The sequence below is a fragment of the Hipposideros armiger genome, unplaced genomic scaffold (genome assembly GCF_001890085.2).
Source record: "Hipposideros armiger isolate ML-2016 unplaced genomic scaffold, ASM189008v1 scaffold_470, whole genome shotgun sequence".
NCBI classification, from domain to species: Eukaryota; Metazoa; Chordata; class Mammalia; order Chiroptera; family Hipposideridae; genus Hipposideros; species Hipposideros armiger.
In genome coordinates this window covers 1,135,658-1,149,587 of record NW_017731820.1, presented here as the reverse complement: position 1 = coordinate 1,149,587, position 13,930 = coordinate 1,135,658, and the positions used below count along the sequence as shown (strand labels likewise).

At 48.3% G+C, this 13,930-nt stretch overlaps 1 long non-coding RNA gene across 1 annotated transcript in view; it reads right to left on the bottom strand.

Moving 5' to 3' along the window:
* LOC109395449 (uncharacterized) overlaps positions 1-5,857 on the bottom strand; it is a 21,019-nt gene extending 15,162 nt beyond the window's left edge. The window contains exon 1 of the long non-coding RNA XR_002126667.1: positions 5,629-5,857. This is a non-coding gene — a long non-coding RNA (uncharacterized LOC109395449). The remainder of the gene's footprint in view (positions 1-5,628) is intronic.
* Between the last annotated feature and the right edge of the window lie 8,073 nt (positions 5,858-13,930).

Here is a 13,930-nt window from a genome sequence, read left to right as displayed (position 1 = left end):
ACACACACACACACACACACACACACACACACACACACACACCCTCTACCAAGGGAAAAATAAAAAATGGTGTCACTGGCTTTGTCTTCAATGCTCTGTCTCCTCTGGAGGGATTAGGCCTCACCTTGAATCCCTTTGTAATTTCCTGCTGACAAGACACTGAAGAGACTTATTTCCTGCAGTCACTAGGGCAGGAGTGATGGTGTCCCCCGTGGGGCAGACTAGCAGGACCTTGCTGTGTAGGGCGTTCTGGGTCGTGGGTTTATTCAGAGGAACCCTGCCTGCATGGCTTCTGATCTGAGGATACACCAGAGACATTTTCTAATTTCAGAATAAAATTTAAATGTGCAAATAAACTTGTCAGGATGTGCAACCTGAGGCTCACGTAACCTGAAATGCGGTGACCAAGATAACAAGGCGCTGGCTGAGGCGGGATTTCAGCCCTGGTTCTGACCTGGAAGCTTCTAGAGAAAAGGCAGAACATCTGAGGGACGGGGCTTTCCCAGTGGAATGGCCAAAATTGGACCTGTTCTTCTTATAAAAAAATCTAGGTGCCTAATGACAGGAACCTGAAGTCTTTAAACGTGGGCTTCCTGAAATTGGTGGAGATAAAACCTGCTTCCTTACCCTACAACGAGAGGTGAGGTGGTCAGGTAAGTTACGTCGCTCTGAGAGCACAATAATTACACTGGTAGTTTCAGAATCAATTCAATTTACCCAGTGGGAGCTAACAACACTGGATGTGCAGGAAAGGTGCGTTTCCCTGGTTTTGGGGGGTGTGGGCCAAGGAGGGCTGCTCCTGGCAATGGTGGTGGCTTTGCTTTTGCTTCTCTCCTGCAGTGCTTCTCCCCACGCTGCCATGGGTTTGCCCCTGGCCTTGCTGGGCTATGGGTCCCACGCTGTCTTGTGCATTTTGCTCAATGTGTATCTGTGTAGATGTGACTTATCCCGTGACTGGTCTTTCTCACCAGCCGTCCTGTGGGTTCCTTTTAAACATGTGGGCTCCGCCAGTCAGAACTGGGTTCAAATTCTGGCTCCCCGACTTGTCAGAAGTGTGACCTCGGGAAACAGTGCTTCAGACCCCTTGTCTCTAAAGTGGGAGCAGTGGGGTGTTTGCTAATATGGGGGCTGTGAGGGTCAAATGAGACGGTGCCTTGAGACCTTAGCACATGCCTGGAACATGATAGACACTCAACGGCTGTCTGCTTTTTTCACTTACGTAAGGATCACTTTGAGAATTCAGAAGCCCCATGTGGGAACAATACGCTGCCCTCGCCTCTCCAACTTCACTGCCTCCCGCCCACGTCATCACTTCCGCAGTTCAGCATTTCCTCGTATTTGCCGGGCTAAATCCTACCAAGCCTTCAAGGATCCCTTATAAATATATATATTGTTTCCCATGAAACTTTTCCTGATAACCCCACCAAAAGACAACATCCTTTTCTTTGAGCTGCCATTCCTCTCTTACGAGCTCTAAAAGTTTATTTTAATAAACATAATCACTAATATAGTAATACCTTGGTTTGCGAGCATAATTTTTTCCAGAAACTACTCATATTGCAAGACATGGCTTGTTTACCACGTTAAAATTAGAAATGTTTGCCTGTCTTGCGGAACACTCGCAAACCACGTTACTCGCATCTAAGGTTTTACTGTATATATGGGACCATTGCTACCTACTAGGCACTTTTTTTAAAAAAAAAGATTTTATTGGGGAATTGGGGGATGGGAACACCGTTGGGGAATTGGGGTAGGGGAACAGACAAGTTGCTGTCCTTTTGGTCTTCAGTCTAGTTGTGGAGGATGTTGCTTCACTGGCCCAAGTTGGCACCATCATTGCGCTCTTCCCGGGGGAGGCAGATCAGTCGCCGGCTTCTGGACGGCCGCTCACTGCGGCTGCTGGCCGCTCACGCTGGCTGCTGGCTACACACGGTAGCCCATGGCAACCCACTGCCACAGGGGCTGCAGCCTACGCTGCCCCCGGCGACTCATGGCAGCCCAGCTCCAGGTTGAGCTGTTGTTCAGCATCTTAGCTGTGGAGGGCACTGTCACTGGCCCTCATATGTGGGATCCGAACGAGGGCCCTCTGGCGTCCCAAGCCAGTTCTTAACCATCGCGCCACTCCGCCGGCCCGCATCTCACACTTCTGAAGGTCAGTGGACCTCCGGGTCCCCATCCCTCCTTGCCCTCAGTCTAGCCCATCCCAACCCATGACACCACTGTGAAACCCAGGATTCATCTTAGATCCTTCTGCTTATTTCCACACTTTGTATCCAGCCCAACAGCAAGTCCTGCTGTCTCTACCAACAAAATATATCCTGTGTCCGATCACTTCTACAGTTAACACTTTATTTCAGGCAACCATCATCTCTCGCTTCAGCTACTGGAATAGCCCTCTAATTAGAGTCATTTCATCTACTTCGGTCCCACTAGGAAAGGTAAATATGTTCATGTCACTCCCTTGTTCAACATCCTCCAATGGCTTTCTGCAAACATTTATACAAAATTGTCACCATGGCACCAAGAGGCCCTGCATGACTTGGCCCCTTCCTTGCTCACTTCTCCAGTTACCCCCGTTTCCCCAAATATGCTCGCTTCTGCCCCAGGGCCTTTGCACTTGCCATTCCCTTGCCTGGAAGACTCAGAGAGACCAAGCATAGGAGAACAGTTAAGTCTTTCTTGTGCCATGAGTTTGGGCACATGGGGAACTACGGGGTCAGAGGACCCAAGGGACTGTGGTGGCAGGATGAGGGGATACTGTCCAGTTTGGGATCTGATGAGAACAGGGTTTCTTCCCACTAAGCTGGCTTGGTGACAGGCTGACTGGGACCTGGTGGGATACCTTCTATCACCAGCAGAGGCCAGCAACAAACAGAGGATGCCACGAAAGCAAGCCTGGAATTTAGGCTCCACATTGAGAAGCAGGAACCCTTAACGTGAGTATAAATCTGAACTGACCAAATTTACCAGAAAGTGACACGTTTTCTGCTCCCAGGCAGCATGCAGGGCTCCTGATAGAAATTAGGCTCGACTATACTTCTCGCACACCCGAGTCTGTGACCAGTGCAGATTCAAACCTCTGCACCCAAATGCTCATGTTCTTTGGGACAAAGCGACGTGGCTGCTGAGCTCGCTGTCCTGGCCGCTCAGTCCCTTTGGGTCTATCCTTGCTTGCCCTTTCCCTCAGTCCCTGACACGTGACGCAGTGGGTCATGGGTTTTCTGATGATGACATCCCCTCTTCAGTTTTGGGTGAAGCACGTGGGACAGGACCTAATTTTTTTTTTTTTTTTGCCAGCCCCAGCAAAGCCCGCCATGCTGACCACATCCACTGTCTTTGTGGTGGGCTCCAGTCCACGGCAAACCATGAAAATGAACCTTCCCCATTGCCAAAGGCATTTAAAATGGAAGCCCTGTCACTAACGTTACTGGAAGGAATATGAGGGCACCCTCTCTCTCCTGCATGTTGATGGGTGGAGAAGGCCCATCACATTCCGGCAATTTCACTCAAGGTATAATACTTTGTGGTTTGTGGACCCAGGTCCAATCTGTGGAGTCGGGGGTGGGGTGGGGTGGTTCCCCCTTCTCCCCCCACACCACCAATAGGCAATTCTCAGACACCAGCTGGGTGTCCTACAATTCAACTCAATTCTCACACTATCGACTCGGAGACAGCATCAGACCCCACAGGTGACGGGTTCAGTCCCACCAGACTGCCCGTCCTCGCTTCAGACACCAGTCACAAGTCCAGGTTGTTACCTGTGCTTCTGACCAACCCCGGCTGTAGATTGGAGGTTCCAATGACCCTCTCCTTGGGTTTAATGTGTTAGAGTGGCTCACCAAACTCTGAAAAACAGGGAACTTGCTAGACCACCAGTTTATTATGAAGGGATATGTCTTAGGACCAGCCGGGTGGAGGAGGTGCACAGGACACGGTATAGGGAAGGGGTGTGGCGCTTCCTTGTCCTCTCCAAGCTCACTGCTCTCCCCAAATCTCCACGGGCTCAGCCCGGAAGCTCTCTGAACCCTGTCCTTTTGGGTTTTATGGAGGCTTTGTCACAGAGACAGCCACCAGCCCCTGCCCGTTCTGGGAGGGGGAGAGGTCGGACTGAAAGTTCCCGCCCACATCATGTGCTTGGTTCCCCCAGCAACCAACCCCCATCCTTAGGTGCTCTCCCGAAGTCACCTCTTAACCTAAACCCAGTTGTGATGCAAAGGCGTTCATTCTGAATAACAAGACAACCATCTCACCTTTATGGGACTGAAGCCATTTCAGAAACTGAAGACCAGAAACCAATTATTATAACCAAATATATTCCTCTTATCGCTCAGGAAATTAGTAGCTGTGAGCCAGGAACAGTGGACGAGGACCAAATAAGTGTGAGAAATACATACAGTAAAACCTTGAATTGTGCGTAACTTGGTTTGCGAGTGTTCCGCAAGACGAGCAAACATTTCTAATACATTTTAATGTGGTAAACGAGCGATGTCTTGCAATACGAAGTAGTTTGTTTCCGGAACGAATTATGCTCGCAAACCAAGGTATTACTGTTTGCTCAAATATATGTTCCTTATAAATCGCAATATCACAGGTGCTCTGTTTGCCCACAAAGGTTAGTCCTTCCCCTCATTAACTTGCCTGCTGGGGACTTCGGAGGAACCAGTGTCTCTGTTCCAAAGACATTGTGTAGTTTGTGTGCGACTCACATTTCCCCCAGTGATGAATCCTGACCTTCCCTCGAGGGGACCTTAGCTCTGCCCCAAAAGGAAAGCGAGCCCGAAGGTTAAAACTCCTCTGCCATCCTGGGAAAGGTGCCGTTTCTAGGAGGTATTCAGGCAGTGTCTGCAGCTAGCACCACAAACAACATTTGAGGATGAGATGAGAATGAAATGAAGCCAGAATTACTCACGGCCAGTCTATCAAGAGAACGTTCTCTCTACATATTTATTTTTGCAATAGCATTTTGATAAAAAGGGAAATGTGGCCACCCAGGGTCCTAACTGGCCCTCAAGTCGAGCCCCTGAGCTTTGCAGCCAGGACGGGGCTGTCTGAAGGCGGTACACGCCCCTAGCAAGCGATTTAGGACAAAGCAGCTTTGAGTGACAGGTCCATAAACCTATAAAATGGGACTTGGCCACATAGCTGTAATTTTTCTATTTCTGTTCGGTACAAATTTCGTAGACTGTCACTGCCGCGTTGGAGAGCCGGAAGTGATATTAGAAGTACCTTGCAGCGCGGGGATTTTGGGTACAGGGGTCACAGGAGGCCACAGGGCTCCTGAGGGGCAGCGTGGGCAGGAACCCGGGCACCAGACCTGCCACCTGGGAGCTTCCTAACCTGCCTGAGGCCGTTTCTCCCAGCACTTGATTCCTATCAACCGAACACACAACCTCTCGCCACGCAAACCACCTGGCACTCTGCCTTTCCTGGATTTTCAGAAACACGTGAAAAGCCTTCGGTCCCCTGTAGCCTCACAAGAAAAAAACAGAAGCCTAGAGAAAGACCTCTAACCAGGCCATCTCTTCGGATGGGCTTCCTTGTTGGCCCTGCGATGTTGCGCTTGAGAAACGGCAGTTGCGGAGAAGTTACCACCACAGATTAGGGCTGGAGGGGAGGGGGTGCGCTCACCTTTCCGAAGGAAACCTCCCTCAACGGCGCACCGGAGCCAGGACGCCAACTGACGGGGTTAAAAGCACATCCTGGGTGTCTGCTGCCTTTCCTCGCAGCCCAGAGCGGGCTGCTCCCAACTCCTGCGCAAGCCCGTCCCGGGCTGGGCCGGCCGCGGCCCGGGGAGCGCACGTGCGCGTGAGAACCGGCACCACCTGGGCCCCGCCGCGCCGGCGTCAGGGGCGGGAGGCAGGTGCAGGCCCTTGCGGCTCATTTCTGAGCGGGACTGCCCGGCAGGAAGCCGGCCTCAGCCATTCAAGGGGGTCACGGGGAACTCTCTAGAACTGGGACGCCCTGGTGCCTGTTACGGGAACTGGATTTGTGGACGGAGAAGGAAACCTTGTCGTCCAAGAAAGGTGTTTCTCTAGAAAACAGTTCCCAGTCCGTCCTCCACAGTGGAGACCACAAGGAAATATTTTTTATTGTGGCCTATATATATATATATATACATAAAAATTTGCCATTTTAACCATTTTTTAAGTGCACAATTCAGTGTCATTAAGACCAGTCACGGGACGCCAGAGCCCCCCGGTTCGGATCCCACATATGAGGGCCAGTGACACTGCCCTCCACAGCTAAGATGCTGAACAACAGCTCAACCTGGAGCTGGGCTGCCGTGAGTGGCCGGTGACGGCGTAGGCGGCAGTGGGGCTGGTTGGCAGCTGGCATGCACTTTCATGAGTTGCATGAGCCGCCGTCAGCAGCTGTCCAATGGCCGGGGAGCGACTGCCTCACCCGGGAAGAGTGCAATGATGATGCCAACATGGGCCAGTGAAGCGACGTCCTCCACAACTAGACTGAAGAACAAAAGGACAGCAACTTGTCTGTTCCCCTTCCCCGATTCCCCAAGCCTGTTCCCCTCCCCCAATTCCCCAATAAAATCTTTAAATAAAATAAAATAAAATAAAATAAAATAAAATAAAAGCTGTGGTCCTAAAGATTTGGTAAGAAATTGTCAGGTAAAGGAGAGGAACAAGGGGATTCCAGCCAGAGGGAACCATCAGATGGCAAAGGGGTCTGGGGTGGGGCTATGTATGTGCGTGTGTATGAGTGTGTGTGAGTGAGTATGTGTGTGTGTGTGCAGTACATGTGCTGGTAGTGTTGGGGTGTAGATACTGGGAAATACTGAGGCATGCTTGTGGAGCAGAATGGAACAGATGAGGGGTTGGGAGATTGGGAGGGCAGAAGATAGACTTGAAAATTAGAACAGGCTATTTAGCAACACCATGAATGTTGAGAATTTAAATATTTGATCAAGCAAGAAAGCCAACAGCTGTAAATCACCCCCTTGCTTAAGAATCTGTCACGGCTTCTTGCCCACAGGATAATAAGCAGTCTGGCTTTAATTCAAGTCTCCTCACCTTAACTCACCACCATCTTTTCTGCTGAGCCCCACCCAACTACCCTGGCTCCCGCCTAGCTGCTTTATCCTCAGGTTCAAAAACACATCTCACTCTTATGACATGAGACTTTCCCTGACGAAAATGCCCTTCTATTCAGACCCTGCCCAGCCCAAGGGGCCTCCTCTGCTGGATTTTCCCCAGTGGGTCCATCTCACATTGACACATCTCTTTTCTGAAATCAGCCAGGCATCCTCAAAGGCTGCCAGTGGGAGTGTGAATTGGTGCAAATTGAAAAACAAAAAATTACCAAGAGCCTCAGAAGCAATCTTATTCCCACAGGGAGTCCTCAAAGGACTAATAACATCTGAAAAGCTATTTACCCTCATTAGTAATCAATGAAATGCAAATGAAAGCAAATTAGATTAATATTCAGATAGCATTTCCCACCTCGTAATTTGGCAGAAACAGAAAAATGCAAATGCTCAGAGTTGATTAGGGTATGAAGAGTGTAAACTGGTAAAATCTTTGGGAGGACCCTCTGGCAACGTGAATCAAATAAATACGCTCGTACGTACCAGTTGTTGGAGCATCCCACTTCTAGGACTTTATCATAAAGTAATGATGGATAAACACAATATCTATTGATAAGTATGTTCTTTGCAGCAATATTTCAATAGGGAAAATTCAGATACTATCTAAATGTCCAACAATAAAGTAAAATAGCAAAATAGGTAGATGATCAAGTACAAGTGGGTACAGCCAGAACACCATGCAGCCATCAGAATGATAGAAACTAATTAGTGATGTGAAATGTGACCATGTTCTATTGTTAAGTGAGAAAACGCTGATCAAGGAAGAGTATGTGTGATGGTGACTCCTCAAGGCTGAATTGTGTTCCCCAAAAAGGTACATTAAAATTTTAACTCCTGGTACTTATGATGTGACGTTCTTTGGAAATGAGATCATTGCGGATGAAATTAGGCAAGGTGACGTCATCCTGGGGTAGAGTGAGCCTAATCCAATATGGCTGGTGTCCTTATAAGAAAGAAGAGACACAGAGAAGAAAGCCGTGTAAAGATGGATGTGACGACACAGGCAGACGTTCGAGTTATGCAGAACAATTTTCTGCTGTTTTACGACATCCACGTGTGCAGTCATTTGTCACAGCAGCCCTAGGAAACTAATACACCCATATGTCAGATCTTATTGTAGACAAGTGTCATTGCAACTGGCCACAACTCAGTTATTTCTGGGTTCCCAGTCAGCTGGGGACACAGCCAGTCACCCCCGCCTCAGCCCACAGATTTGTACTGAGACTGGTTTCCTCTGGGGGATGGACCCACCTCCCTACCAAGGTCAGGACATGGGCGGTGTTAGAATAGTTGCTATGCGACCCACTGTACTAGAGGATATGTCTTATCCTGATCTGTGCTGGGGGTGAGGGCAGGGACGTGCCTTTTGTAAATTCTAAGTGCCACTACAGGACTTCCATGGGTTTGGAGGTCCATAGGATTCCCATAAACGTGCTCTTGAGCGTCAGTGTCTTCCAGGATGGGGGTGGTCATTGACCCACGGCTACTTTCCCTCCATTTGTATTAGAATAGTCCAAAGGCCCCCGTGGGTCACTGTACAAGCTCTTCCTCAACACTGGGTCCCAGCAGTATCCAGCACTTGCTGAGCTACCCGGCCCGCTTCACTAAAGCGTCACTATCTTTCCAGCTGCCTTTCTTCACTTGCCTTCCTGGGAGAGAATTCCCTTGAGTCTGCTTATGCTATTGGGTTGTCGGAAAAGTCATGACGTATCTTTACTATGTTTTTCGTTGCAAAAATGCGTCATGACTTTTCCGACAGCCCAATAGTTAATGAATCTTTTCCCACTGAATGCAGCTCCCCATTAAAGGTGAATCCAGCTCGTCCCGCAATGCCCAGACCAGCACCTGTCTCCATGTCTCCCCTAAAGCCCTTCTCTTTTGTGGGCTAGTGTTTGATCCACCAGGCACGGTGCTGCCCTTGTGCACTAATGGCCTGAGATGTTTCGCACCCCCAAATGTTGGGTCCCCCATACTGGGAATTGATGAGTGGTAGTCTCACCTAGAGAGCTCTCCGTTATCTATGAGTGGGTGGCATAGGTGACAGCTGTTTTTTCAAGAGACATCCTTTGGAGCTTGTTAGTGATTACGTCTGGACATGGCCAGTGCGGCAAACCACATTTCCAGGAAACTCGTCATGTGACCCAATGGCTGCTGTTGGTTTCTTTTCCTCAATTGTTCCAGAAAATAGTTGTCTTCTTGAGAAGGATCAATATGTGCTTCCCTCCAAATCAATCACATAATAAATACAGTGCACGCGTCAAGGCAAGCGAGTTTGATTCAGAAGAAAGTCAGCTATCTGCTTTGCTCTCTTGGCTGGTTGTGTGTTTTTAAAGATGATTCACACTGACTCATTTTTCTTTCCCATATGTCCCGGGCTTATATTTTATAACACCAGACGAGGATACCAATTAAATGTTAGAGTTCGCTCCTGCAGTGCTTAAACTGGAATTCGTAATGACAGGTCTGGCAGTAATCAATACATCTGCTACACTTGGAGTGATTTAACGGGAATACCATGGTGACTGCGTGGAATAAAAGCCAATGAGCTCTGTAAATTTTATTTAGAGGACTTATAACCTGATCCTTCAGTGATATATCACAGAAGCTTCCTGTATTTTTGACAACGCCCAAGGCAGGCTTCCAGCAAGACCGTGATTTAACCAAGAACCTTTCCTTTACGATGAAGTAAACATAGGCGTCACCTGCTCTCCGGCCCAGTGTCAGAAATACCACTTTTGCAGAAGGCTCTGCCGGTTCCACTTAACACCAGTGAAAAGTAATCGCTTCACAATTGATGTCTGATATTCCATCCACAAAGCAGAAGTCAAGCTATGCGGGAAGTCACCTGTAGTCAGTCCAGATTTGAGATAGCAGCGTCCCTCCCCCACCATGAGCTCACTTCCCTGGAAGTGGTGGCTGTGACTTACTGGCAAGATGGGAGAAGCTGCTGGTGAGCTTAAGGCAGGGAGGAGGCCTGCTCCTGAGCAGCGATCCCACAGGTGACAGTGTGCAGCAGGTCCCTCATTCTTGCCCCTCAAACAACCTCTATGATCAGGCTTTGCTGGCATGTTTCTGCCCCTTGGCTGCAGCAGCCTGTGGCTTGAAGTAGGGACCTCAGGACTGGTGAAGTGTCCTGAACTTCTGGTGTTTTCCCTCCAACTAGTGGGATGCAGGTGTCCTCTGAGGGCTAACAGTGACCCCTACGGGGCTGGGCTGGGCTGGGGAGGAGGGTGGACAGTGATTGAGGGGCGATGCAGCCTGGGCAGAGGAGCACAGGACAGGGTCCTTCCCCACTGGGTACCCTCGCCTCACCGCCAGCCCAATGGGCCTCACCTCCCTCGGTTTCTCACAGGCACGTTCCTTTTATTTCTGTAGCGTTTCAAGGTTGCATAAAGGGAGGGAGCCCCCAGCCTCTGCAGTTTTCCATCCTGTTATTGTTTGCTTGGGATGGTATGATTTTGGCCAAGCTTCAGAGTACTGACATGCCTGAAAAGAGAAGACTAAATGATTTGCCTCTGAACTCAAACACATAAACGTCCCAAATGATTCTGCTTTCCACCATGAGGTGCCTTAGAAGGACCCTCTGTGATGGGTGATTTTATGGGTTCACCTGGCCAGGCTCTGGTACCCAGGTCTTTGGCCAAACACTAGTCTGGATGTTGCCATGGGGGTATTCTGCAGATGGGGTTAACATTTACAGTCAGTTGACTTTACGTAAAGGAGATTACCCTCCAAAATGTGGGTGGGCCTCATCCAATCAGTTGAAGGCCTTCAGAGCAAGAACTGAGGGTTCCTGGAAAAAACAGGAATTCTCCCTCAAGACTGTAACATACAAGTCCTGCCTGACTTTCCAACCAGCCAGCCTGACCTATGGAGTTTTGGACTTACCAGCTATAATCACAATCAACGGGCCAAGTCCCTTTAAATCAATCTCTCACTCTCATTCTCACATTCTCTCTCTCTTCTCATTTCCCCCATCTGAAAAGAACTTTCAAGTTGTTTCTGAGTCTCTCCAGCTCTGAATTTGGTCCGAATATGTGGTAATGGCTCTCAGTCTGCTGGGTGGTGTTTTCTCCCTGCCTTCTCCCAGACACACTTACCCTCTCAGTGTCTAAAGCTTCAAGCTCATTGTCCCCGCAGGGCCTTTGCACCAGCTATTCCCTCATCTAGACTGAGGCGCTCTCATTTTTGCAAGGCTCACTCCTCTTCAGTTCTCAGCTTCACCGTCCCCTCCATAGAGAAGCCCCCCTTCACCACCCGTCCAACTTAGCTGCCCAGTCATGCTGTCACATCACCCTGCCAAAAGGAATTAATTTCCTGCCTAGAAATTACATTTTCTTGCATGTTATTTAGTTGCCTATTATCCTTCTCCTCCCACTAGAACCTAAGTCTCCTGACAGCAGGGCTGTGTCTGCCTGTGTTGTTCTCTGGTGAACCCTGATAATCCAGGATAATGCTGTGAGCATGGGGGGGGTACTCCATAAATATTCATTCCATTGACTCCTTAATCTTGATTTCCCTTTAAACGCCCTGTGGTGGGGGAATTACTGAAATAATCAGTCACTTTGGGAAGATAACCACATGTTGGTTTTGTTTTGTTTTGCTTGCAACAATTCTTACTAGCTGACCTCTAGTTTCCCCCTCATTTGTTCTAAATGTGCCCTCTTTCTGGCTTTCAAAAGCTGCTCCTAGCCCGGATACACCAGGTCTTAGTGAGCGAGTTCAGGTTTCCCCTCTCCATCTCCTTCAGGACTGAAAAGCTTGCCCTGTGTCCCATTTTAGCTACAGCCCTCCTAGACTTAAGAATTTTATCTTCCAACTTCCTCTTTGCGCACACAAAATAAATCCATCATTTTCATCATCGTGGCCTTTTTCGTCTCTGTCACATCTTAATTTACATTTTATAATGTGAATTTCTATTTTCAGAAGAAATGACTAACTTCCTCATGCTTCGATTCCGGGGACTTACAAACGTGTTTGTTTCCTCCCTGTGGTAAAGACTTGGCATGTGTCTTTCCTCTCCTTGTCCTAAGAGATTTTACTTACCACTTACCCAGAGGACAAATGACGAGGAATGGGGAGATCATGGAAACGTGACCAGAAAAAGAACCCTTGCCTTCTCTTCCTGGTGAAACGGCTTTGAGCTGTGGTCCAGTGCAGGCATGTTGGGCGTGTTTGTGGAGGGACAAAGGGTGCTGGTAGGAAGGAACTTTTGGTTACAGGGATCACTTAGGTCAGGTGTCACTGACCTCTGTGACCAAGGAAAGGTGAGCACGCGCTAATGATGACTCATATAATACTTGCTTTAAAAGAGTTAGCTTTCATACCTAGGTTCATTTGGGAGGACACAAACCCTTTCTCAAAAAATAATAATACAATTATTTCCTCTTTTCCATGTCCTGATAAGTTCATCCCGCCATGTTATGGCCGACAAAGAGTCAAACGAGATGTATTTTCCTCAATGTGCCTTTCGCCCTGCAACGCCCCCTTCTACCCTCCCCTGCCCCTCTATTCCCCATTCATTAGACAAACATCACCTTATGCAAAGTAAGGTCACTGTTGTGAAACTTACCGATGTTGCGTCCACGCGGTTTGTGGGAGCTGAGGCTGGAGGAGGACGTTAGCACGTGTGGCTCTAATGCTTGTTTTGCCGACGACAAACCCTGAACTTGGCTCACCCTTTAAAAATTGGTTTGTTATGAACTTTTAGAAGTGGCGGTTTTCTGTTCTCAAAGACCTTTTCGACATCCCCCCTGCATCTGTTGGGTCACATCCGCAAGCAGAATCACGACCAAGAACCTGAGGGCATGATGCTTTCTGAACGCGATGGCTCCGCACTGGTCTGGGGCTGCTTCCAGCAGAGAGAGTGGGCTTCTCCCGGGAACTCACACTTATTTGGTGTACACCTAAATGCTTCCCTGGGAATCGAGGAAAAGGAAATGGCTTCCCAATGCTAACAGAAGGCCAGAAAGTGGGAGCCGTAACTGAGGACTGCAAAGTTGTCTTAATGAGGACATTTAGAAAGAGTCACACCTCCAGACACATTGTAACCCTGTTACCTCGTTCACTGGCCTGGATCCATTTGTCACTCTCCAGTGTTACCCCTCATTCCAAACCAAGGCTCAGAATATACTCTGGACGTCACTTTAATCACATTTTATCAAGCTGTGTGTAAATTCACTCAAAACATGAAGCCAATATCCATTCAGTGACTTTAAGAAGAATGGGGGTGGAGAGGAGTCTGTGGCCAAAGGTGGCTACCAATGGATGCACCCATATAATACCTGTCTTTGAGGAGTGACTATATCTTCACAGCTTTTGCAAAGATTATATTCCCAAGAGATGGATACTTCAGGGCTTGGAGCTTTCTTTGCCGAAGGTTGCAAATTGCTTCTAAGAGAACCAAGTGGAACAAAACACAAACAATCGCTTTTAGGATAATTAAAACTATTTTGGATTTTTTTATTTTTATCAATCTGGTTTCTAATATAATTTTAGTTAAATGAAAGACATTCACAAATAATAGTAGGCATACATACATAATTTCCTTCTTTCATTCTAGATTACATGCTGTTGCTTTTAGAGAGTGAAATTTTGTGTTATTTCCCAGGGATGGAACCCTGATTTGACTTTACAGAAAGAATATTTAGCCCAACTTTTCACACCTCTAACCTCCGCCGTCACCATGCTCACTGAAAAAAATGAAAAACCCGACGAAGCAAAGCTCAGACTCAGCAACACTTAGACCTGCAGCATGGCCTATCTGAGAAGGGCCTCCATGTTTGATGGCCATCTCAGAAGCCAGCATTCGCTGTCAATAAACTGAGG